This window comes from Meriones unguiculatus, chromosome 8, assembly GCF_030254825.1.
Source record: "Meriones unguiculatus strain TT.TT164.6M chromosome 8, Bangor_MerUng_6.1, whole genome shotgun sequence".
Taxonomy (NCBI): Eukaryota; Metazoa; Chordata; class Mammalia; order Rodentia; family Muridae; genus Meriones; species Meriones unguiculatus.
The window spans coordinates 117,427,760-117,455,351 of NC_083356.1; the positions used below are offsets into that span (position 1 = coordinate 117,427,760).

At 44.8% G+C, this 27,592-nt stretch overlaps 1 long non-coding RNA gene across 3 annotated transcripts; it reads left to right on the plus strand.

The window, feature by feature from the left end:
• The first annotated feature begins 2,358 nt into the window (after window positions 1-2,358).
• LOC132655937 (uncharacterized) lies at window positions 2,359-27,145 on the plus strand. Of its 3 annotated transcripts, none has more exons than XR_009593907.1 (4): window positions 2,359-3,052; window positions 6,584-6,766; window positions 11,258-11,471; window positions 26,770-27,145. It is a non-coding gene; the product is annotated as an uncharacterized LOC132655937 (long non-coding RNA). The 3 variants fall into 3 exon arrangements; XR_009593906.1 differs by lacking the exon at window positions 26,770-27,145 and adding an exon at window positions 12,050-16,968; XR_009593908.1 differs by lacking the exon at window positions 26,770-27,145 and adding an exon at window positions 11,659-12,034.
• Window positions 27,146-27,592: the final 447 nt, after the last annotated feature.

The window sequence follows — 27,592 nt, forward strand, 5'->3', positions numbered from 1 at the left end:
ACACAAGCTCCCTGAAACACTGAATTGTTACACAGAACAGAAACAGTTTCCTCTTGATCTGCACACATGGGCATCAGTTCCCTTTCTTAAAGCCCTGTGAGATTTGGAGTGACCCAGTCTGAGCCCTTTCCTCCCTCTGTCCCAATAAGAAGCAAAGAACAAAACCCACCAGCTATAACAGAATAGAGAAAGAGCATTTCCTCAGAACCTGACATCACTTCCTTTCTGGGCCCTTCCACTGCTAGGGAACTCATGAGAAGGAGGAGGAGGAGGAGGAGGAGGAGGAAGAGGAGGAGGAGGAGGAGGAGGAGGAGGAGGAGGAGGAGGAGGAGGAGGAGGAGGAGGAGGAGGAGCCTCAACTTGACTCCCATTTGCAAATGTAAACCATCTATTGAAAGAGTAAAACAGCTGCTGAAATAGTTTAAACACATCACTTTTTTAAAGGCTGAGGATACTCCTTCATTATGCTCTTTTCTGAGTATAAACCATCAAAAACACACACTAGGCTACTAGACCAAGCACTGAGTTTTGCTCCTGGTTAACAAATAACTCACAAAGCCTAAATTGCTCCCTCGACGCTGAAATCAAAGAGCCCTCAAGAGCAGACTCATGACATCCAGAGGGGAGAGTTACATGCGCAGTGCGTGATGGAGGCGATCCAGGGAGAGAGGCACATTTCCTAGGCATTGTATTAAATGATGCCAGAACACAAACCCCCAACTCGATGTGTTGGAAACATGCACACACACACACACACACACACACACACACACACACACTTTTGAAAACCATTGCCGAAGTCCTTCAAAGCCAACATATAGAAGAACACGTGCTGTGGACATAGCAACAGCCATTTCAAAATCACTCCCTTTATGAGTCCAATCTTCATGCCTTTTATCACTTTGGCACACTATTTAGGAAATAACAGAGAAAGAGAAATATGAAGCAAGAGACAGAAAATTTAATTAAAAAAGCAAAGCCACCCACCTTGCTCTCAGGGTCAGGAAGTACAATGGCCTTCTTTTGTAGCAAGCTTGAACTTAACACTGGTATGTCAAATGACCATGTATCTATTTAAAAGAAATAGAAAATTGGCTTTTAAAAGGAAATCAAAGATGCAGCATCTCAGCCCTTCTCATTGCAAGTCTTAACCCCCTTAACAATAAAGACAACGCTGTGTCTCTCTGGTCCGGCAGGAGGCGGGCAGGGTCCTCACCACTCTCCTCTGGTTTGCAAAACTAAATAAAACTAAGGAGCAACAGCAAATAGTGTTTGCAGGAGGATACAGACCTTAAAACAACTCGTGCCCTCCTGGGTCCCTCCTAAAGCCTTCAGTGTGAGCGGTGGAAGCTGCACTCTCAACACCAATGTCATCATCGGCGGCTTCCATGGCACTAACCACACTTGGTGCAGAGAGGAAAGTGACTGACAGGGATCCGCCGAGCCAGCCCCACTGCCACTAGAACGGCCTTAAAAACCCACACAAGGAGAATAAAAAGAAAAGCACATTTTGCAATAGAATAAATTCTTTCTTTTTTTTTTTTTATTGAGACCGCGGAAAGTCACATGACCCTGAATGTAGCCTTTTAGGAAAGCAACAGAAATGGTAAAGAAAGGGGGTGGGGGTGGGGGACTGCCTCCTTCCTCTGCCTCCTCCCAGCCTGTCCCGCCGCAGTCCGCATTCTTCTGGGCGCATCTGTGAGGCTATTAAGTAGGATAATCCCTCTGGCCTTTGATACATTTCTGGACATGATTATTTCATTACTCGCAGTATATCAGTAGGATCATAATAAAAAGGACTTCTGACAACCTGCCAAGAGTTTTGTGGCCTTGTAAACACAAAAGTGCCCTAATAAAATTTTATTAAGTGTTAAAAAGTCATAAAAAGTGAAATAACATAAACTACAAAATTTACTGTCCTCAGCAAATGCTGAAAATATCGTCCACAGTAAAATTAAATTAGCATGTAATAGACAGAGGAGCAGTGTGGAGTGGGTTTAAAAGAGGATCCAGGGAAAAATGACACTGTAACCTAATCAGGGTCAAGGGGATTTAATCCGGATCCCCCTCCCGCCCCAAATGTGAATAAAAGTGCTGATTACAGACAAGAGCTGCGGGGTTAGCGGAGTCTCACACTGTCAATACTTTGCGAGAAATAATATATTGCAGATTGTAAGGCGCGCGGGGAGACGGGCCAGCGCCGGGGGGCGGCGGCGCGGGCCCCGGTGTCCACTAGGGCGCGCTGCGAGACCGGGAATCTCCCGCAGGGTGCCCGCGCCGCCCGGGGTCTGGCGCTCGTCGCCTCGCCCCCTCCAAGCCGTCTTTACAGTGTGAGGGTCCCCCCGCCCCCACCCCGACTCCTGTGACATTTTCTCCAAATCGGAAAAAAATGAAGTGTAGGTCGAGCTTTGCCGCGGGCCGCGCTCGCTCCGCTCTTTCGGATTCGGAGAGCGGGAGCGGGCTGCGCCGTCCACCCTGGTGCTGAGCCTCGGGGCAGTGCTGGAGGAGGGGGCGGGCCGGCGTCCCCGGGACTGGCCGTCCCCCTAAGGCAAGGCCGAAGGTGCCACGAGGCCGAGGTCCAGTTCGTCGCCGGCCTCCCGGGCTCTCCAAACGGCCTGCGGGGGGTCAAGTGCGTTCTCGCTGGGGACAAGTGCAGCCGTCCGCTCCAGAACGACGTCTCCCGGTGCCTAGCTCTGTCCCGGGAGCTCAGAGTGACCCACCGCCCTGAGGTCCCCGCTCCCCGCCTCCCTGTCGTGTCGGGCCAATCGTCTGCCCAGGCGCGCGGGCTCGGGAGAGCAGCTGCCCCGGGCCCCTTCCACCCGGGACGGGTATGGCCGGGCCGGGCCCAAAGAGAAGAGTCTCCTCGGCGCCCACCGTGGAGGCTCCGCCGGGAACAGAGCGCACCCTCCTCTGCACGCTGCTCCAGGGGGACCCTGCCCGGCAGGAAAAGGCTGGAGCGCAAAGCCCCGGCTGGCCTTTGCTGGCCACCCTGACTTGGCAGAAGAGAAGTGGCCTCCACCCACGTCTCCCTTCCCCTCAGCGCCACAAGCAGGTTTGTAAAGACAGGGATGCGAGTTCGAAAGTTATATGTATCACCCCAGGACAAAGATGATGGGCACGGTGCTCAGTGCAAGCTAAGTGCCTCCCAGCCCCAGAGAATCAACAATGTCACCTCCATTTCTGCAGTTCCCCAAACGATGGGAACGCGGCCTCCGAAGGCGGCGTGTTCGTGTGTTAATTGGAAGTTAGTGGAATGGGAAATGAGTGGGCAGTGACGTGTTTCGCGGCATTATTTCTCCTTGGGGATGCCTAAGGTTTGAGGCTGCACGTAAGAGTTAGCCGTTTTGCCAGAAAGTATGTGTTTTTAGCTAAATCCGATTAAAGCCTGGAAGCGGTGAGTTAAAGGGATCACACGCGGTCCTAGGGGGTTCCCTGAGATGCTTACACGGGTTACTAGAATGAAGACAGCTTGTGGTTGTAATTTTCCAGATGGCAAGGACATTTGCTTGTGAGATGGCAAGGTGAGTGTTCCTGGGCAAACAGAAGCCCAGCGAGTCTACATAAGCGGAGCTCACTAACTCTGCTCCACACAGTTTGCAGAAGACGCCGGGGCCCCTGGTTTTACACACTGCTTGCTGAATGAGACAGGTGTTTAACTCTTTTTAAATGACAACGTTTCTTGTCATCTGCGAAACACGGTGTTGAATTTTAAATAGGTTGAACAGCGGGCTTAAGAAAGCAAATGGGTCAACTTAACGTGATTTGGCCTTTGCCGTCAAAGGCTTGCAGGGCTCATAGAAACAGAACTTAAAGGAATGGACATAAATACAGTTCCTCTTTGAGCCAACGTGTCTGTCTTTGGGCATGGGGCAGGTGGCACTGCAGACAGTAACTGGGAGTGCGGTGGGTCCTTGCCACCTTTTCATAGGGCAAACACCCACCGAAGCCCAGAGACAAGATTCTTACTGCCTAGAAGTTTTTCTCCCGAATGGGCCAGACTGAAAGTTTTTCATTTAAAATTTGTAAACTTATTTTCCATCAGTCATGAAACTCAAAGGAAAACTTTAGACTCACGTTATTTTGTTCTATGTTCACATTTTGAATTAAATTAATCTATTCTTCAATCTTAAAAGTATATTCGTGTTAAGAGATCACAGCTATTTCACCTTTCTCCACCTAGACATGGGATTGCTGTAATGTCTTTTTTTTTTTAATTAAAGAAGATTGCTACAACCCCATTCAAGACATTTACTGCAGAGAGAGCTTCCGAGCTTGTAAATTAAAATTTAAAGGCAAATGCTTTGATAAGGAAGCTTGGTGATGCATATATGCTGTAAAAATGCTTTTCCTATACAATACCACCTCCTCCAAGAATACTAAAAAAAAGAGGGGCTAATTTTTCATTCTCTTAAAATGGCATGGTCTGAAGAAAAAAAATTATCTAGGAAATTAGACCTGATAAGATGGCAGAGACTTTCACACATTGAGAGGAAACTAAAGAAACTTTCTTATCTCTTTTTTATGTTTGCAGAACCGGAAAAGATAAAGAGTTTGTAGAAAGCATTTTACTATTGAAGTCAGTGACCAGTAAAATGTGCAAGTAATTACTTTTTTCCAGTCAACTTTAAGACGGGTGTGGGTATTTTAGTTGCTGCTTTTCTCTTATGTGCTCCAAATGTGTAGTTATATCCGCTACCAGGTAAAAAATATGAAGTTGTATTCTGTTCTATCTTTGACACACTAAAAAAAGCTGGTGTGTGTTTAGTGTTAATCTTCTTTTGATAGCCATGAACTGGATTTGAACATGTACCTTAGAGTAAAAAAACACAACTCAAGTTCATTTCTCTTTCTAGAACTTGGCATTGATCCTGGTCTCACTTTTTATGCACACAGGCTGCTATTGAAATCAATTTGGACATGACAAGTTGAAGGAAAATGTTAAGACAGTGCAAGTTTTATATCGAAGAATATATATTAAGGTATAAAGTGGCTAATAACTGAGGTTGAATCATGAGGTCGATCAGTTCATCTTTGCAAGATGGTTTTAAGGTACCTTTGCACAGAGAAATTTTCTTGAGCTCTGTAGTTATGAGCCTCTAAATTACTTTACCCCACAACTTCAAAACTCAATCACCAAATGCCAAATTTATGTATTTTTAAGGTGACTAAGGCTAAAAATATGAGTAGCAGATTGGTTTATGAAAGCAAGCAAGCGCTGTTCCTGACAGGAGCCTCACGGCCAGCTCATCACTTTTCCAGATCGCCTTTAAGCCCGCAAGGGAAAAATACATTTTCCACATTAGAAGTTCGTATTTAAGTTTCTTTAACTGCAAAATCACTCTGAAGCCTAGTGTTTTATGGAAAGAGCCATTCCGTGTGCTGGTTCCATCGATTACGTACGGATGTAGAAAAGTCTAGTTTAAAGACCAGTAAAAGTAAGGAAATTCCAAATCAAGAGAGCTAATTCCATTCATAATTCATCCCGGGTGGTGGCCTTAGGAAACTGAGGTTTATAGTGACACATTAAGGAATCAGTGGACTTGCTTTGTAAGCGGGATACAGCTTACTCTGACCCTGCTGGAGGAGGCTTAAGCTGATAAAAGGAAGGAATGTTGGGCTAAGATTTTTGGTTACCCAGGAATTTTCTAATCTCTCCCCTTTTCCAGATTTTCACTTTTGAAAGTGTAAAAACTGAAGGACACTGTGTGTGTGTGTGTATGTTTTCTGAGGTCAGAGTAGCTTTCACTCATCCGTCTCCTTCCTGCTTCTGCATCTGTCTAGTATTTCTTCCAAATACTGGGGATGCAGAGTCCCTGCAAGTAGCAAACAGTATATGTTGCTTTTCTTCCCTTCGTGACATTCACTGCTCGCCTTCCCTTCTTTCTCAGTGAATTAATTAATAAACTCTCAGGAGTTTGATAGCGATTGATACAAGGTGGAATTGCCAAATATCCTGTCCTGAGGTTTTTGCAGAAGCGACAAGAAATCCATCTAGAACTTCGCATTCTGAATTGGGGAAAAAAACAAACAAACAAAAAAACAAAAAACGGTTTGGGCATCCCATGCATTTAACATCCACAGAGTGGTTTGAAATCTTATATAACCCATCTACTCACTTCCCAAGGCGGCCCTACGCAGGTTTCTGCCTTCTCTGAGTTTGGTGTTCAGAGACTTTTAAACAATTTCACTGAGTTTCTTAAACGTCCCAAGGAACTGTAATTTTAAACCAGACTGGTGGGAAGGGTAAAAACTTGCACAGAGCGTCTTTACAGAGTAATTTCAATCTGAGATAAACTCGGTTGACCTTTAAAAATAAACCCCAAAGATGTGGGGTTCCAGTAGAAAAGGCTGCCATCCACTTAAAGCAGGGTTGGCCAGGACCAGTTAATACCCACCCGGCATGCTTCATTAAATTCGGACAAACATGATGCTGAATTGCTGGCTCCCTGTTTTCTTGAGTGTAGACCATTTTGCATCCTTATAATTGAGCATTTGGAGGAATTTCCTGTCTTGAAAGCACAGCAGTTTGTCACCTGTTTGGCTAGCCCCCTTAACAGCCGAAGCTCTGTTTCTCCTATGAAAGATTCAGCGACTCCATATCCTGGCTGCAGTCTCCAGCCTCACAGAGCGCAGTCCCTGAGGCTGCAGGATTCTCCTTTGCAAGTCAGCACCTGAGGATCTCTGTTCCGAGCTTCATTCCTCTAGGTCCAAGGGCCCAGAAGAAAAGCCTGGAGCCATACGCTCACCTGGGTGAAGCCGTAAAGAGGTAAGCTTTCATAACGAGGGACCATATATCAAACCTTGCGGCTTCTGAGAACTGGAGTAACTGGTGTTCAGACGGGAGTGTCTCCTGCCAGAGCACAAAACGGTAACTAGTGCCAAATATGCTAAGGTTGGTAAAACCACTTAAGTCATCAACCTACCTACTAAGGTCCTTTAAAATTTTTTTTCATTGAAGAGGGCCCATTACTTTATCATCTTTAATGATATGAAACCTACCATTAAGTATCACTAGTAAAAAAAATGGCCAGCTTAAAAATAAAATGCCATATACGTCACACACACACACAGATACACACACCAGTATGTGACTGGTTTCTGACAGTAATAGATGTACTTACTGAACAGGCACACAAAGCTCTTTGTAAGCTATAACACTCATTACAAGTGACTGTTATTTCGAAGCATTCAAGTAGCTCTTTGCCTTCACTCTATCCACTCACTAATTCTTGAGTTCCCAGTGCAAAAACTCAGTTTGTGCTCTTTTGAGGAACACCAATGCTTTGAAACCTTGACCTCAAATAAGGAGTCTTCACTGTGAAACCTTCAAGAGTGCTTTTGTGAAACTATTAAGTGAACATTTGCAAGCTTATGAACTTGGGAGGTTTTCTTTTCAGAGAACTAGAGGCATGTGTACAAAAAAAAGAAAGGCTTTCTGATAAATTGATGCGAAGACATAGCTCAGTGATAGATAGTCTACACATGAGTTTGATTAGCAACACTGGACAGAGGACAGTCTAGTAAATGAGTGAGAATGATTATATGGTGATGATGATGATGATGATGATGAAACCTCACTAGATTGTAATCCAGTTCTGGTTTAAGATGATGATTAAGTAAAGAAACTAGATAGAACTTAAGTGTGTCAAAAGAGGTGCCAGTCTAAATTCTGTTCACAATTCTTGCACAATGAATTGGGGTGCAGTTTTGATGCCTCTGCACTTTCTTTTCAAAGATACAAATCACACTGACCCATTTAATTTCTCTGGAAGAAAGAGTAACTCGGCTGTCCTAGAGGTGTAGACACCTGCTGGGTTGCTCTTTAAACATATAACCTGAGTAACCCAGAGAAAACACCTTTATAAACACCTTTCTAAAGCACCCATCCTGAAGACACACTCATATGTGTCCGGAGGCAAGGAACACTACAGCTTCGTGGTAGAGCTTAGAGGGTGAACTCTAGATTTATGCATTGGTCTCAGATTGATCTTGGCAACTGCAAGCCAAGTGTGATACTCAGAACGGATGCTGTAGCTGTCAAACGAAAGTCTTACCTTTAGTCACATGCTCCTAAACCTTTTATGACATCACAGAATACATGAGAACATGACAGGTGGGAAGGGGACAGCTGAGGATCCCTCTGGGCTCAGAGCACTTAAACCCACTTTGAAGTTACCCAGCTGCCTCCCCCTTTAATTATCCATAGGGAAACTCCAAAACCCACATAACATCTACCTTAAAAGCATCGGGAGTATTTTAATTGGATAATAACCATTCGTGTTTTCCTTCTGATAAATTGAAAGGAATTAGGAATGAAACTTTACGATGATTATAAACGGTATTGCTGACCCATGGGACAAGAATGGTTATGAAAAATATGTCTATGTGTTTGGTATTACTGTGATTTTAGGCTTTTCAAAAATTTATCTCAAAATCTCAAGCATCTTATTAAAGCTTAGAAAATAATGTTCACATGATGAAAACAATATAATTTATAGTCATGATTGATATTATAGTGTCAGTGTTGCAATATGCTCTATGCCACATTCAGAAACTGACTTAGTCTGTATATATTAAGCTTATGACAAAAATAAACTCAGCTTGTACATTTATAAGCTTCTATAGATGCTATCTACACAGTTATAAATCAATTAATTCATCACATACAAATTTCATCTATCTCAGTGAAAGATGGTGAAAGTTGTTTTTTGAGAATATTTTTTTCTGTCTCAGAATTAAAGTAATTAAGTGTAAGAAGGAAAACTGAGTTTTAAAAAATTGGGAACCTGGTAAACTGGTCTTTCACTACGATTTCAGGATGGGAAGTGATCAAAGCAAACTTTAACAACTAGCAGTTATTTACAGACATGTTCAACTTATAGTAATACAAGCCTTTATTTGGGCTTGAGGAAATCCACTGGGCCAGGCTCAGCAAGACTAGGTCTTGTCTTCTTCACTGAGAGCAAGATATTTCTATCTTGGATTTAAAGCTACCCACTAGCCACCATGGTCCCTTAACGGTATAGAATAACATTTCCAGTGTTGAAAATGACCAGACAAATTGACAAGGACGGTGAAAAAGTAGATGCTGCAGTGCACCTAAGCCCAGATTTATGGAAGCCAGATACCATGACATGGAAATGTTAGCCACCCAAACACCATGCTGGCAAACTAAAGCCCTGCTGAGCATGTCTGCCTGTGCATCATTGGTTCTCCCGACCAGGAGTTACCTTGGTAAAGAACCTACGCTCTGAGCACGAAGTTGAATGCACCCAGATCCAACCTCTGCCCCTGAGCCTGGGTTTGGATCCAGCATCCTTTCCCGATGCAGTCCAACAAAGTGTTTTACTGGCCTGTGCCTCGGTTTCCCCGTTCATAAAATAAAGGCCATAATTAATACCTCTTTGAAGTACAAGTGCAAGTAACGAAAGCACAAAGTCCACAGTTCTCTGCAACATAGTCTGTGGTCAGAAAAAAATGTCTGATGCTGGAGACACAGGAGGAAACAAGGCTAACACTTCGTTCTCATGCTTTGGCATTTTCTAAAGTTTTGGAGATTGGTCCAGGAAAAGAGAGCATTTAAATGCAATGGCTACATATTATTTTCAATTGGGAATCACACCCTGGATGGGAAACTTGATGTCTCAGGGTTAGTGCGCCATCCTTCACTTCCTCACGGAAAATATTTCCATGTATCTTGAGAGGCCTTACTTACTTACTTTCGCTTCCAGTCAAGTTAGAACCTAACCCAAGGGCCCCGAAGCATTCAGTTTCCGAGGGATATAGGGAAATACTTCTTAATCCATTCTGGGGCCTGTGGAGAATATACAAACGGCAGCCAACAGTATACAGAGGTTTTGTTTTGTTTCATTTTTAAAAGTCTTCTGGGAAGTGACTTCTAGGTGCCAAGATTCATCCAGTGATTAGTTTTTATGGGCTTGAACACAAGGGCCTGGAAGGTAAGTGCTGACGCCCTGTAACTGGAGCTGTGGGACTGACTGCCATCATGCTGTGACTGGTGCACAGATTAAACTTGGGATAACTGGCACATCGCGGAGGTGGGGGGGGACCTGATGTCACCTTTACGTATGAGTGCCTGAGGGTTTGAAACCGGAACTAGGGAGTGGTGCTCTTCACATCAGCTTGTTCGGCTGGCTCTGGGCAGCCAAGGAAAGGCACCTGGAATGACTCCGAGAGGAAATCATTGCTAAGGAAACTGTTCATAATATTTTCAAGAGTGAAAAAGAGTGAGATGGAAAGAAAAGAAATGAGGTCAAATTCCCAAACCACAGCAGCAGCCATAGTTCTCATCCATTCTTTTGGATGTTGACACTGATGTTGGTCATTGGTCAGGGGCCTAGATTTCACTGAAGCTTGTTTTTCAGCTTGCATTGGGTGTTTTTTTTATGACAGTTGCCTTATGTTCTAGACAGTTGGCCTTGTTCGTTTGCTGTCTGCTGTCTGCTTTACAATGCCTGAGCACCCTAAAGAGCCTTCTGGGTTCCACCACGCTCAGAAATCACTCAACTGACTTTTATCTAGATAGGAACTCTAAAGTTTAGTTTTTCCCCTGGTGCCTGCCCTTGACCTGTCTGCCTTCAGATGGTCTGATTTTATAGAGTACGATTCATTAAGCACCATTCAGAGTGTCAGGAAATAGTCTAATCAGGACCTAAATTAATTGGCACAGTTTTGGAGAACCTCACACGTCTTCATCTCTTCCTAGGTGGGTGAGGAGGGGGTAGGTGGGATACAAAGGCTTGTCAGGAAGGACAGAACATTCTGCTTGGGGCACAAAGGGCCAGATGATTCAAGAGAGCAGAGCATTAAGAGCTGGAGTGTGGTGTGTGCCTCAGCACGTGAGGACATCAAAGGAAGGAGTCTCCAAGAGAACGGAAAGAACGGCAGAGGTTCTCCGGAAGGGAACTGTGAGTTTGGCCGGACGGAGAGAACATCGCCAATAAATGGGGACCTGGCTGGGAGAGTGCGGAGCTGGCACAGGCTCCACGTGTTCCGCCACCGACAGGTTCCAGGAAGAGGTCTTTGTCTTTATTTGAACCTCCCTCTGCGCTTCCTAGTTTTGGCTGGTACTCACCGGGGCAGACCAGACAGTCTGTGTGCACTCCGACCTGCTACGTTTCAACCTTTTGTCTTGTCACTCCTCGATTAAGTTAAAAAGATATTCTGATCATGCAAATTTGCTTCAAAACCCTCTGTTGGTGTCCTGAGACTCAATCTCCTGAAAATTTCTTGGCAGATCTTCGAGAACTGGTTTCTTCCTTCTGAGCCATGTGCAGTTCTGGAGACCCAGCCTCAGCCACCGGGAATCTGCTGCTGTAATTGTAGACCCTGCAACCAATCATGTTTCCTCTTGCACTAGTCCTTGGTGGAAAGCCCAGGACTTGGTTCGCCTATCATTTGGGCAGAGCAAACCTCAAGTGCAAGGCCCCACAGCTGTTTCCCTCCCTGCCGTAAGTATTTTTGTTGTCATAGTATAGACACTTCCCATTTCATTTCAGCACATTTCTCTTGGTGACGCTTGGATTTTCTCATGTATTATCTGTGAGTTGTTTGTTTGTTTTATTTTGTTCTGTAGGGCACTATTGAGCAAAAAGTTCAAAGCTCTTCCCCACATTGTCTTTCCTCTTGCACAAACAGGGCCCTCCACTGTCAATACCATCCACTCAAATGGTGCGTTGCCTATAATTGATGGACCTCCATCACCATCGTCCACGTCACTCAGAGATAGTGATTTGTATCCAGGATTCAGTCTTGGTGCTGGCATTCTATACATTTGCACAAATGTGCACGGCATGTGTTTACCATCCATCATTGAATCATATGGAATAATTTTACCACCCTTTTAAAACTTTGCTGTCCTGTTGTGTTTATCCCTCTGTGTTGCCTCACTTTCAACATCTGCTGCTCTTCTTACTCTCTGCCACGATGTCGCCCTCTCCAGAATGCCATCGAGTTATCATCTAGAGTGCAGCCTTTTGAGATGGGCTTCTTTCACTAACCTAGTAATAAGCCCTTAAATTTCCTGCAGGTCTTTTCGAGGCTTGGCTAAGCATCTGAGAGAAGCGATTTAAGGGAGAAGGGGTTTGCTTTGGCTCATGATTCAGAGGGTCCATCATGACAGGGAAAGCACGGCAGCTGGAGTGTGGACTAAAGCTCTGTGGCAGAAGCTTCCCACATGATGCTGACCAGAAACGAACAACCATATACTCCAAAAAACAAAAAAACAAAGAAATCTGGACCGCGGCCCTCAAACAATTATCACCAGAGACTCTCCTCTGCCAGCACGCTTCCTGCTACAAAGGTGCTGGAACCTCCAGGGTGTTGAACACCAGGGATTCAAACACATGAGCCTAGATAGGACATTTCATAGTCAGCAAAACAGTGGAACTGAAACACAGAGTAGAAGCCAGAGAGGACACTGACTCTACATCGAAATCAATGGCTCTCGAAGGACTGCTACTTGCCATTCAAACCTCAGACAGCTGCCATTTTATGCTTTAAAGGCTACTTTGAGTGACACCTTTAATAATGTATTGAGTGATAACAGTTCAACAGTAAGCAAAGCTCAGCTATCATAAGCTTATTGAATACAAATATCCAACATTCAGATGTGCAACTAACGACACAGACAGTTCATGACCTCACGCAGTGTCTTTGTCGGACCCTCATGGGTGGGGTGACAGGACACAGAAGATGTGGGTGTTTTAGACTGCTAAAGGGTTTTGTTTTACTGGGGAGATGGCTCAGCCAGTACAGTGCTGGCAGCAGTAGCATGGGGACCTGAGTCCGAGCCCCGGAATCCATATTAAAAGGAGTCGGGTATGGTGGCACATGCTTGCCATGCTAATGCTCAGGCTCCTTAGGGCTCAAATGCCAGTCAGTGTGGTGAGCTCAAGCCCAGTGAGCAAGCTGATGGCGCCTTAGAAGGGACATTCGAGTTGATCTCTGTCCTCCGTACACAAATGCACACAAATACAGGTGCACAGAAGACTTCTATTTTAGAATTCATGTTCATAAAGAAGAGCAGAGGTGGATAATTATGAAGACAGCATAGAAAATAGTTCTGGTTCTGGTGCAATATTCCAGCAGCTTTGACCTTTGACAGTTACAGAGAGACTTTTTGGTTTAAGTGTTTTCCCCTTCAATGGTGATAAGAGTTTTTCCACCTTCTATACATATTAGGTAAATTATGCCTTAGATAAAATAGGTTTCCTGTGAGACAGTTGCACCCAACTATAAGTCACTGTCAAGTCCCTAAGCACGTTTGAGGTTGGGGAGGTAAAGCTGTGGTCCTGGACAGGTTGGGCAGATTGAACACACCTGATAGATTGGGCTTGTGGTTGGTCTGTTGGTGTAGAGTCCTGTCATGAGTTAAAGCCTCTTCACTAGGACCATTGACAACTAAAGCAACTGTTTCCTTGGGGGACATAGCACTGCACACTCCACGCACTGAGGAAGAACTGCAAATGCCAGAAGGGAGTCCAAGCACCAGAAAGTCCTTTCTTAAAATGCTGCTCTATGGGCTGTGGACTCCAGAAGTCATAGACACGGGTTCCAGAAATTCCTCCTGTGTAGAAGCTCTGGCCTAGACTGGTGGTGCAGAGCACCCCTCAGCAGGAATGATGGCTCCCCAGGCCACGCACACTCCACCAGCACAGACCTGACGCGCGGGCTTCTCTTCTGGAAACACTTGACTCGCAGCCAGTCACAGACCCCGAGAATGGAACCCTGTAAGAACGAGTGCATTGGGAATAAAGACGCACCAATGCACAGCTGTCAGGACATCCTCACCAATGACGGCGAGGCCAGCGTTCCCTCCTACAGCCTGGTTTGAACTCTGCCTTACCAAAGGGGGAAAAATTCTTATTGTGTTTATCCAGAATCTAGGCCACATCACACTTCTCTGGTTGGCATGCCACATAGCATGACCCGTAAAATGTAAACACACTAGAAAAATAAACGATATTCTGTATATTGCCAATGTTACTAATGAGTTCAGCAAAGGACAAATATGAGTTGAAAAATATCTTGGGAGATACCCATTGAGACAGATTTCGGTGCCTCTGTTGGGGCCTTCAGCTTGAAAGCAGTTTGTGGGGTACTGACGGCCCCTCAGGAGAGTGATGTCTACTTGACATGGGATTGAAGTCTCTGCTTTCTTCTGCTCTGCCCTTTGGTCAAAGTTAAAGATAGGTGAGTTCAAGTTTGGTCTGAAATACTGTGACCCTCAGCTCCATGATCAAAGTGCCCTGTAGGCATTTGAGCGGAAGCCAGCAAAATTCAGGCTGAGCTTCTGGCAGGTTCTCTGAGTGCGTCTCAGCCACATGAAGGGGTTCGCTGAGTTTGATCTTGAACTGTGCACTTCTGCGGAGTCGACAGTCTCTTTGGTTGCTAAGCCCTGCTTGGCAGAGCTCTGCTTTAATTAACATGGCCCTCGGGTCTATTCAGGTTCCCATGTTTCAGCATCTCACTGGGTGGAACCTTATCTTTCCATTCTGCACGCATGATGGATCTAAACCAGTACAGGTGAAGTCTATCTTTGACCCAACAGCTGGATTACTTCCAGGTTTCATAACCTCAGCAGAGAAGTCCAAAAACCTCAGCTCTTATCGTTTGCCATTTTATGGAGCTGCCATGGTGGATGGGAAGCCAACAATGCCAGTACTGACGGATTAAACTTTATGCCTCCACTAAATGTACGTGCTTAGAGGCAGATGGTGCTTGGGGTAAGAGTGGGATGCCTTTCAGAAGGGGAAGGGGCAAATGGCTGACCTCTGGACACTAAGCGACATAAATAAAGGAAGGAGACATAATATTTCCTTTCCATTTGGGAAAAAATCATTTCAGCAAAAGCAGGGATGGATCCCAGTATCAAAAGGAACACGATGTCTGCAGTATGTCACAAATCAGTTCTAAGTCGTCTTCAATAGTCCCAGTACCAACTTACTTCTCTATTTTCATTTCACAAGCCTTTCTCTTCAAATCATAGTACTCCCTCACACTCTCCAATTTTTTTCTTTAAAATCATACCCATTAGCATACCAAGGAACTAATATTCAAAACTCATCTGCCTTGGGAATACATGATGGCCTGAGCAAAAGAAGGGCATTATGTGACCGTGGGTAAACTGTAATGGGACACAAAGTAAGTAGCCATAGAGGCAGTGATCTGTAATTTGTCTAGAATGACTTGAGTCAGCCTCAGGTCACTTGAGGTAACTTCAGTCAGCAGGGAGTTGGTAGGTGCTTGGATTATTTGGCATGTCATCTGCCCTCATCATGGGCTTCATAGACCGTTCCCTGACACTATTTATTCTTCCCTGCAAGACTTATGAATAGTAAGCTTCTCGGTTAATACGACATCAAAAAGGTATTGTCACATGTTTTGCAAGACCAGGGACTGCAGAGAGTCTCTGACTGTGTCTTTCCGATGTGAAATGACATTGAAAGACCTCACCCTCCACACACACAAAGCATGTGTTCAAGGATTGGTCCCCGGGGCAGTATGTGGAAGTAGGACTTTCCGGAAGTGACTCTACTGTGAGGTGTCTGGCCAAATCAATGGTTTGATCTGTTGATAAAGCTGTAATTTGACAGCATTATTTGGAGAATGTGGGAAAGAGGAAACAAGCCTATTTGGAGATAGCAGGCCCCAGGGGAGTCTTGGTCATTGTGCATATACCTTGTGCCAAGTCTCCGCGACCCCCACCTCTCTCTCTAATGTGCTGTAGGCTCTTAGCTTCACCACCTGTTCACTGGTGCTCTGCCTCCCTGTGCACACTTGTGAAAACAAAAGTGTGTGACTGCGGACTGGACTCAAGAAACCAGGTGCCGAAGTGAACCCCCTCTTCCTTTATGTTGCTTTCTCAAAAGCTTTGTGTCACAACCACAGAAAGTGACAGACACACCATGAGTGAAAGGAAAGGTCTCCTGCACCTTGGAGGTGGAGAGTCTACGTTTCTGACTATAAACAGACAATGTGTCCTCTTAGTCGTTAGCTTCTTGTAAATTTTCTAAAGGATGGCTATTTCCGAATGTGTTGAAAAGCTCGTGGGCCTGACTTCTCTGTTTGCACGCTGTGGGTACTAGGTCACAGTGGAGTGCCGAATTAAACAGGGTTAGTACCTAGTGCCTGCTGCATCCTGAGCATTACACGAGTCTATTTAAGATGCAGTTTTCTCTCTGCTGTGATTTCAAAGATCAGCAGATATCAACACAATTCATAATGTTCTAGAGAGGTTAAAATCCATTCTCCAGGACGTCATATGCATTACTTTCTTTTACTCATCATGCAAAAGGTACAAAAACTCACAGTATTTTCTTATCCTATAAAACCAAAGAAGCCAAAACAATACAATGGAAAAAAGACAGCATATTCAACAAATGGTGCTGGTCTAATTGGATATCTACATGTAGAAAAATGCAAACAGATTCATATTTATCACCCTGAACAAAACTAAAATCTAAGTGTATCAAAGACTTCAACATAAAACCAGACACACTAAACCTGTTAGAAGAAAAAGTGCAGAAGAGCCTTGAACTCATTGGCACAGGAGACAACTTCCTGAACAGAGCACCAACAGCACAGGCTCGAAGATCAACAATCAATAAATGGGACCTCATGAAACTGAAAATCTTCTGTAAATCAAAGGACACTGTCGGCCGAACAAAAGGACAGCCTACAGACTGGGAAAGGATCTTCACCAGCCCTAGATCTGACAGAAGGCTAATATCCAGAATATATAAAGAACTCAAGAAGTTGAACAGCCAGAAACCAACTAATTAAAAAGTGGGGTACAGAGCTAAACAGAGAATTCTCAATAGAGGAATATCAAATGGCAGAAAAACACCTAAAGAAATGCTCAACGTCCTTAGTCATCAGGGAAATGCAAATCAAAATGGCCCTCAGATTTCACCTTACACCAATCAGAATGGCTAAGATCAAAAACTCAAGTGACAACACATACTGGAAAGGCTGTGGAGAAAGGGGAACCCTTCTCCATTGCTAGTGGGAATGTAAACTTGTACAACAAATTTGGAAATCAGTCTGGCACTTTCTCAAAAAATTAGGAATAGTGCTACCTAGAGATCCAGCTATACCACTCCTAGGCATATATCCAAAATATGCTCAAGTATACAACAAGGACATTTGCTCAATCACGTTTGTGTGCAGCTTTATTCCTAATACCTAGAATCTGGAAACAACTCAGATGTCCCTCAATTGAAGAATGGATACAGAAATTGTGGTACATTTACACAATGGAATACTACTTAGCTATTAAAAGCAAGGAAATAATGAAATTTATAGGCAAATAGTGGGAACTAGAAAATGTCATCCTGAGTGAAGTACCCCAGAAGCAGAAAGACACACATGGTATACACTCATTTACAAGTGGATATTAGACATATAATATGGGATAAACATACTAAAATCTGTACACCTAAAGAGGCTAAGCAAGAAGGAGGGCCCTGGGTGGAGATGTCCAGCCCTCATTCAAAAAGGCAAATGGGATAGACAATGGAAGAGGGTAAAACCAGGGAACAGGACAGGAACCTTCCACAGAGGGCCTCTGAAAGACTTTACCCAGCAGGGTATTAAAGCAGATGCTGAGACTCATAGCCAAACTTTGGGCAGAGTGCAATGGAATCTTATGAAAGAAGAGGGATATAAAAAAACTTGGAGGGGACAGGAGCTCCACAAGGAGAGTAACAGAACCAAGAAATCTGGGCACAGGAGTATTTTCTGAGACTGATACTCCAACCAAGGACCATGCATGGAGATAAGCTAGAACCCCTGCACAGATGTAGCCCATGGCAACTCAGTGTTCAAATGGGTTCCCTAGTAAGGGTAACAGAGACTCTCTCTGACATGAACTCAGTGGCTGGCTCTTTGATCACCTCCCCGAGTGGGGAGCAGCCTTACCAGGCCACAGAGGAGGACTTTGCAGCCAGTCCTGAAGAGACCTGATAAGCTAGGGTCAGATGGAAGGGGAGGAGGACCTCCCCTATCAGTGGACTGGGGAGGGCCAGGGAGGAGATGAGGGAGGGAGGGTGGGATTGGGATAGCACAAGGGAGGGGGCTACAGCTGGGATAAAAAGTGAATAAATTGTAATAGATAAATAAAAAACAAAGTAAGTTCAATGAAGATTAAAGATTTGATTATGATAATTGAAACTAAATGAGTTTTTGTCATCTTACAATTGTTGCTGAGATACAAAAGTCTATCATGTTATACACCCAGAAATATTTAATAAAGGTTTGCAAATGTGTTGAAAAAATTGTTACAGTTCTTCTTTACTTTCTAATAAATAATACACTTAGAAAGTAAGAAAAAAAGTGAACATTTAAGTTTGGCTTTATGATTTCAGCACACAAATGTCACAATGCAAAATGAATTTTCTGATATGAGTTGTAAGAAGGGACAAGAACCCACAAGTGTGGATGGCCAATATGGAATAACCCATGGGAGATTCTTCTGAGACAGATGCTTGGCACTGAGAATCAGGCTGAACTTTATGTGTAGGCTTTCTTTCTATTTGCACTTGCCCGTTCTGTGTTTACTATTCACACTAGTCCTGTGGCTGTTACATGGTGTTTGAAGGGCGGAGACAAAATTAGCATGCATTTCCTTTTCTTTCTCAACCCCATGGATGGAAGTTCCATTCTTCCTGTAGATCTTAGCAACTTTGCCCTCTGGTTTCTTTTCCTTTCTTAAGCCAAGAACGCTCATCTCTTCACTTACACGAGGCCCCTGTTGGCTTCTCTTGGCATAGCAGCTTCACCATCACCATTAGTCTTGAGCTTTGGGACCATGGAGAAGTAAAACAAAGATTAAACACAACAGCCTTGTCCTGTGACAGTCAGTTTGATAACCAAATAGCTACCACATCTCTGACCAGTAGGTGGTGTGTGGAGGAACGATTCTCATCCTGGGTAGGCAATGGTTCACCTCCTTATTCGTAAGGGCACACGACACTTATGTCTTCAAATTTTCCATTTAAGGGTTTGGGCTACTGTTAACTACAGGTAACTGAAAGAGGAAAGCAGGTATTGGGTAGGTGGGAGAGTCGTATACTCTGACTTCACCCATAAACTGTGGGCTACTGCTCCGGGTGAGGGAGTGATCATGGCTATAACCATTAAAAACAGATTCTGTCCCCACTTAATATTCTGTTTGGTTAGTGTAAAGAACTCCTCACTCCTCCTCCTCCTCCTTTCTCTCTCCTTTTTTTTTTCCTTCCTCTTGCTTCTACTGCTCACATTGTCAGCATCAGGAATGTCACCTTGCCTGCAAGAATCATGCTGTTAAAGGGCCCGGGGTTTTGGGATCAACGAAGGCTTGGGTTCTGTCCTCTCAGGACCTTTCACAAAACAAGGCTAGATCTAGAGACAGGAACCATATGCGAGTATTTACCCCAGGCTCTGAGGCTAAGAGTAGCCGCACCCTGTCACCACCTCTATATTTAAATGCACCTGTTCCGAGCTGTCAAGGGTCCACCAGACTGTGGGCACTGACTTCTGGACGAGAATGAGGAAGGAGTAGGAGTTGGGGAGAGAGAGGTCTTCTGTGGAACCTGGCTGCATAGATGCTATTGGAGACTTGATTTTTAGAAAAAATGGTATTCGTAAACAGGACCAGAGAAGTCTGATGCAGGGCAGGAAGCTGAGCTTGGGGTGGTAGGCTGCAGTTTAATTATACATCTGAAAAGACATTTCGGTTCTAGTTGTCTTCTATGACTTTGAGTGAACTCACCTGGGATGTAGTTTCCTTCCTTTCAGGTGAGATCGCTGCTGTCTTCTCTTCTCTACCTCAATGATATTGTAAAGGCAAAACAAATGATGTATGTAGAAAGTTAGCGTGCGCGCGCGCGCACACACACACACACACACACACACACATATATATGCACAATTTACGTCTTGCTTTAAGTTTTGGGTACCTTGACATGTGTGCCCAGAGTGAATAGCAAGGGCTTCTTATTGGGCGAGGAACCTGCTGGTTATGAACTAGGTGGTCCTGAGAAAGTCATCCTGCAAAATGCTGAGTGGACCATTCCAAGGAAACAGGGCCCAGATGACAACCACAGTTTAGCAGAGCATGAAACTGAGAAGCAAAAACCTGCGAAGCTGCTGTTGTCTCGGGGAAAGGGGATTCACACCGGGGAAAAGGAATAACTGAAAGGACTTCTGTCTGGACCTTTATTTGGACAAAACTTGCCAGGAAAGGTCCTAGCCCCTCCGTAGGTGGGGGCTTGTCTGCGCAGGCGCAGTAGTCAGGTGGTGTTGGTTGGGGTGCTGGGCTCGGAGCGGCTGAGTGTGATGGATGGCTCAGTGCGCTGTTTATCTAGCACAGGTTGGTATTTCACCTCTGTTTTCATTAGACTGATGGTAAGGTAATAACTCTTTCCTCTCGCTGAGAAATCTGTCTTCAGCCATTTGTTGATCTTCTTGGATGGGCACTGCAGGTGCGCAGAAGTCACCCTAAAGGAGGTTTAGAATGAAATCTTGAATAATGCCAGCCGGCGTCATGGAACGCCGGCAGCACAGACATCCTCTAGATTTTCTGCGTTTATTAGCTACGCGGGATCGCATTGACCCAAAGAAGAAACCAAAGGAATGGTACGAGGTAGGAGGCCTTGGGAGAGGCCCACGCCCGTTACTCTGGAATAATTCAAGCTTGTGTGGTAAGAGACGTTAAGGCAGGGGCCCTTTTCATGAAGAGTGTCTATGAAGCAGGGTGCTACAGCGGGAAATGCCATCGGCCCCCTGGACCAGTTCCACCATGGCGCACCCTCTGGATAAGCCTCTTCGTGGCTTGGAACCACAATTACTCTGTGATAGTCCATGCGTGCATTTTAATTGGAAGCAATGATCAAGAAAACACAGCTTTTCTCCAAGGCGAGTAGGGAACAACCGAGAACCACGACAGGCATGTGCCGTTAATGAGCTGCAGCCCCTCGGCTGTCCCCTTCCAGCTTCTGTGACAGCAAGCTCGGAATGAAGGAGAAAGGTGTTGGCTCCTTAAACATTGGTCCAGGAAGTAATCGCCCCTACGACAGCACAGGTGAGCCCTCTGGTCTGATTTCTGGATCAGAGGGTTAACGGATAGGTGATGGAACTTCATACATGGGGCTCAAACAGGTATGTGAGTCACCTGGAGAGCAGACATTAGAGGACGTCCTCTCCCTAGGAGGTTACCACTACAAAAGACAAGATCTTAAGCTGTTAGTCCTAATTTCTGAGGCTTCCACTATGGGTGAAGGTCCTTTCCTTCCCATCACTCTGTGGGAGCCATCCATCCATCCACCCCCATCCATCCATCCATCCATCCATCCATCCCCATCTACCCACCCACCTACCCACCCACCCATCCATCCATCCATCCATCCACCCACCTACCCACCCACCCATCCATCCACCCATCCACCTACCCATCCATTCATCCACCCCATCTACCCATCCATCCATCCATCCACCCCCCCATCCACCCATCCATCCAGCTACCCACCCACCTACCCACCCACCCACCCATCCATCCACCAATCCACCTACCCACCCACCCATCCATCCACCTATCCACCTACCCATCCATCCATCCATCCATCCCCCATCCACCCATCCATCCAGCTACCCATCCACCTACCCATCCATCCATCCATCCATCCATCCATCCATCCACCCACCTACCCATCCATCCAAACACCCATCCATCCATCCATCCATCCATCCATCCATCCATCCATCCATCCTTCCTGCACCATGGCTCCCTTGCCTGGGAAATGATCCTCATTGAATATAACTAGGGATGACCAAGTGTCCTGGTTCACAACAGTCTACCATACACATTTAGTGTCAGAATGAATATCATTGCACTCCTGTCAACTCTCAGCATGTCTGGGCTTAAGACACTAAGTTATGTAATGCCCTAAACACAGGGCTGATTTTTCTGTATGAACCATCTCAACCCACAATGTATGCTCATGTACTCCCTTCTACCACAAACTTCGCTGGCTTATGCTACACAAACACAAAGGAGTTACTTATTAGTTTATTATTTACATTGTATAATTTTCATACAGCATTTTGTAGTCATCAGTACTATTTTCAGAGTATCTCAAGTTAATGGAAGTAATTATGAAAAGCAGTGGTTAATAAAATGTGGTGCTCCAAAATATGAAATAGAAAAGTGATTCTCTGAACATTTATTCTTTGAACATTTCATACATGTGTACAATGCATATTGATCATTCCCACCCTTATTTACTCCTTCCAACTCCTCCTCACCTCCACCCAACTTTATATTATGGTTTTGTTGTTGTTTTAGCACACTGAGGCAAATAGTGCTGCCTGTATGTGCGGGGGTGTCAGGATCCAGCAGGGAATAGGCAACCTATAAAAAGTGATTGTAGAAGTTCTATGAGTTGTTTTAAGAGATTTATTTCCATTTTTAAATATGTGTTTCTGTGTATGTGCTCATGAGTGTGAGTGCCCAAAGAGGGCAGGGGAAAGTGCCAGATCCCCCATAGCTGGAATCACACAGGCTGTGAGTCTCCCAATGTAGGTGCTGGGAACTGAACTCTGGTCCTCTGCCAGAGCAAGAAATGCCCTTAACTACTGAGCCTTCTCTGTAGCCTCAAGGGGATGTGTTTAATGAGGAAGAACTGTCCCCAAAACACTGGTGTGAAGTCAGTTAACACTGGCTTCCCTGAACTGTCAACCAAGCTTCAACTATTTGTTCAATTATGTGTGTGTATATCTGTGTCATAGGAGAGGGTTCTGCACATGAATGAAGGGCTCTCCAAGGCCAGAAAAGGGTGTGGATCCCCTGGAGTTGGAATTCCAGGCAGGAGTGAGGATGCTAAGAACTGAACTCTGTCCTCTGCAAGAGCAGCAAGAGCCTTTAACTACTGAACCATCTCTCCAGCCCCAACATTATTATTAAAAGTACAACAGTATCAATTAAAGAATTGTTTCCACTGATTCAGTTTTCAGTGAAATAATCATTCAACAAATAATGGGGATAATCCTGGCATTGTGATGGATGGGGGAAATAGAATAATGAAGGGCAAAATTTCTGGTCAGAGACCAAACAGAAAGTGTGGTGAAGAGAAGAGTTAACCGAAGCCTATAATCTGCTGTAATAGCACACAGCCAGTAGCGCCGGGCCCGGTGAGCCCCTAAGCATGGAATGGTGCTGGGGCTGTGGTTTGGTGATTGAGTGCCTGAAGAGCAGTAAGTATCCCCGGAACTACGAAAGGGAGAAGGAAAAGAAGGAAAAAGAAGAAAAATAAAGAAAGTAAAAAGAAGGGGAGGAGGAGAAGGAGGAAGTGGAGAGTTCCTTAATATACTTTTTGATACTAAAAAGTAAGACAATAAATACAGATTTAAACCCAGGAAGCATCCTTTCATCTGAACACTATCTTCCAGTTCATCCTGAAGCAGGCTGCTGTGGAGGTTTCTGTGGGTCTGATTGGGTGAATGAATGCAGGTTTGTACTTAGGAAACCTTTAGGTAAGCAGGGCACAGCAATACTTTCCTGTGAGACATGTGATTCATATAGGCAATTTGAAAAGTTTATGTAAAGAGAACGAGTAATAACAATTTTAAGAAAACATTGCGCTTAACCTGATCTTTCTGAAATGCCAGCGTTTCGGTGATTAATATAGATATGAGATATTCTGACACTTCGTTTTCATATAAAATCTTCAGTACGTGGCACTGATGCTATAGGCATCAGTTAGCCCCAGGGGAGTACTCGGCAGCCACACAGAGCCACCGGCTTCCACGTTAATCACAGAGGTCTGTGACACGCACGTCAAACCTTTCTGTGATCTCAAATAAAACAAGCCCAGAATGTCCAGGCTGGATCTCATCATGCCTGTTAATCCTCGGTTAGCATAAACATCATGTTTAGAGCCATGCTCTATCCGAGGGCCTCTTACTCATGACAGCCAACAGTGTTTACTATACCTCATAACCAAACTATGATATAGTCTTGGAAAAAATAAATATTTTGACTTTGGAACATTACCAGCATTTTGGGTTCCCTCCGAAGGAGAGCTAGAGATTTCGAAACCACTCTGGTCAGCTTGTGGTTACACAACCACGAAGCCCTTCAGAACCAGTTGTTTCCCCTCAGAAGTAATGCTTGGGGCAAAACCCTCACACAAAATGTCACCATGGTTGTTTGTGGTTTTATAGTTGGTGGGGTTTTCTTTGTTGTTGTTGTTCATTTGTTTCTTGCTGAAATAGCTGCAGCGTTATTTGCTTACAATGCTTTACACTGTTGAGTGGAGTCAAAATAAAGGCATTAGCAAGAGACTCAGTAATGGTTGCCATTGGGAACAGGGATGTCCCGTCAATTTCTCTATCTGTGAAATGACAGTAATTGTGGTAGTAAGATCTTAAAAGCATAAGGATATGAACAAAATGCTTCCTGTCTTTTGGACTTCCAGTTTAGCTCACTGTTTGTGATTATTGTTAAAGGATTTTTCTATCTCCCAAAGTGTTTGAGAGAGAGAGAGAGAGAGAGAGAGAGAGCCATGCAGTGAATCGCTTTTCCCTTATTCCCCTTTGTGGATTGCTCAGAGCTGGTGACAAGAACATTACTAATTGCCTGGCTGGTGCCAGGGGCTCTGTAGAGTCTCTGAGGAAGTCACTGTTAGCTACAACCCATATAAAAGCTGATTACTCTCCAGAGATGCAGCATGCTGTCCCGAGAGAATGCAGGGCTGCTACCTACAAGTTCTCAGACGAGGTGCACAGCCTAGGGCAACCTTCTCTAGCTGCGGCTTTCTCAGCTGTGGAAAACGAGAGAGCAATCCTTCCTGCTTGGGAAGAGAGTTGTGTGTATTAATTAGTTAGTATTTCAAAGTGCCTCACAACTGGGAAGTTTCACTATTGAGTTAAGGAAATTTTCCTTTCATCTTCTCCCTGACCACATTAAGATGAAAGAAACTGTGCTCACTGAGGCTCTAAGGAAAATGGAGGAGACTCGGGTGGGCGTGGGAGGGAAGCTAGGAAACCTGACTTCAAGGTAGTGGCTCATTTCCCTGGTAGTGAAATGGCACCCAATAAAACGAACTTCGCAAGTTAGGAGTCTTGAAGGGCACCCAAAGCTGCTCTCAGAAGAAGCACATTTGTTTTAGACTTAATTTTTATGAGCCATTAAAGAAAAAGAAGAAGAAGAAGAAAAAAAAAAAGAAAACAGAGAGAGAATGAGGCAGATCACACCATGGTAGGGAACTGGAAAATGAGAATTGGCACAAACAGCATCATGCTTTCTTACTGGAGAAACAGGTTAGATCTGCTCCTGTTCCTACCTCAGGACTCACAAATGTCTGTGTTCCTTTCTCCGACTTACTTGTGTATGTTTTTCTTATTGTCTTCCATTATCAGAAAGAGAGGGAGAGACAGAGAGATGTGGGGGAGGGGAGAGTGGGAGGATGAGCTCATGTTCTCTTTGGGGTTCACTGTCAGCTCTGTTTCGTTTCTCCTTCTATCCCATGGAATGCAGCTGCCTGGCTCAGTCTGTGCTTCTCAGCCTTCTTCTAGCCTAGCCAAGGTCAGATGACAAGTTTTCACCCAGGAGAATGAACAGAAGTGGAGTTTCTGGGAAGCAGCTTTGCCTGCCCTACTACCCAGGAGGGCTGGAAGTGATTCTAAAGATACAGAAAGGCCAGGCCCTAAGAGAGAAGCCTGGCTCCTTCCTGACTGCAGAGAGAAAGCCTTCTTCAGATAAGGACCATCTTTGGCCTCTTTGAGAAATAGTTTCTGTTAAGACACTGAAATGCTGGTTTATTGCTAAAGCAGCTATTTCCCCCCTAACACACACAATACAAACTCACAGCTGGCTTTGATTTCCCAAATGATAGTTGCCTTTTCCACGCCAGACCATGAACTTTTTCAGGACTTGCCGATACCCAGGGCAGTGAAAGGTATTTAAGGTGTTTAACAAATTCATGGGGAAGAAGGTTGAGGGAAAGCAGGAGGAAGGGTTGAACCAATGTGTCCGGTATCTAGTCACTCAGTTATTTTCTTTCATGTTCTCAGACTCAACACACTCACCCCACACTCCCACCCTCCCATTAACTGATGAGAAAAGCATTATTACTTTCTTCACAGTCTTCCAAGAGAATGGACACAGTATCATGAAGGGAATTGCTGGCCAGGGGGTGGGGTGGAGGAAAGCAATTCCTCAGAGTAAGCAATCCACATATCATCGCCCAAGAGAGCTGGGCCATGGCCAACATCTCCATCAACAATTTGAAAGAGTTGTCTGTCTTCCCAACACAATAAAACTGGAGACATGAGCACCCGAGCTCCAGCCAGCACCACCAGGAGAAGCCAAACCACATCATCACTTGTAGGTTTTAGGATTTATGACTGACAGGGATGGAAAATAGAGGCAGACACGGCAGCTGGCTGGATTCATCACTCACAAAAGACAGTATGTGTTAATAACAGGGAATTGTAGATATTCGACTTTTTTTCTGATGAAGCCCTTAGCAATCAAAGAAAACCAGACGCCAACATCTCGGAGAAAAACAAAACAAAACAAAACGAAGTCCTGTTTGCTCTGGGTTGAGGACTCCTTTCAGACGCACGGGGTACCATTTCTGGTTTGGCAGTTTCCTGCAAATCTTCTGGCCTGGGGGAGGGGCGGGAAAGGAGAGCAGGTTTATATTTTCTGTTGATATCTGCTGACCCAGATACTAATGAATGAAACTAAAACCATTCTCTTTCTAGGGACCCTCTGAAGACGCTGCTGGGGAGGGGTGGTCCTTCCTCTGCTGAGATCTCCCCCAGACCCACGTTCCTTATCCAGAATGGCACACTTTTGCTTTGTTATAGCTGCACTCTAGAAAATTCACCCTGAGATCAGAGGGAGAACCATGCTGCTTCCAGCCCAGAACTCAAAACATTGTGGAAGAATTCTGATAGATTCACAATTTCATGTAATGAAAATTCTTTACCCTGTATGTGGCATCAACTTTATTGTAGACAACGAAAATTCAAGCTAGTGTGGTTTGGGGCTAACACTTGCAAATTTGAAGTTACTTGCATGCATATTAATAAAGCCACTGTTTTTTGTTTGTTTAAAGATTTTACTTTACGTGTTTGACATTGGGCTTGCATGTGTATCTGAGCACTACTAACGTGCAGTGCCCAAAGAGGCCAGAAGAGGGCATCAGATCCTCTGGAACTGGAGATGCAGGGAGTTGTGAGGCACCATGAGGGTGCTGGGAGCCAAACCTAGATACCCTAGAAGGGCAGCCAGTGCTCTTAACCACAGAGCCATCTCTCCAGCCGGAAAGACACTGTTAAACTGTTCACTGTAATCAAGTTTCCAGACTTCAACCTTCCACAAGATAAGAAGACCGCTTGGCTTGGTACGACCAGGCCCTTCAAAAGCAAGGCTCCCCCCTTAATTCTGCGGATGCTCAGGCCAGCTCCCCAACCCCTGATATGAGTTTGTTCACAGACTACCTGAACATTTTACGATGTCTGTCTTTCCACAGTAAAGTGTTCCTTAGGGAGCTATATTTTCCCTACACTTCTTTTTTAATAA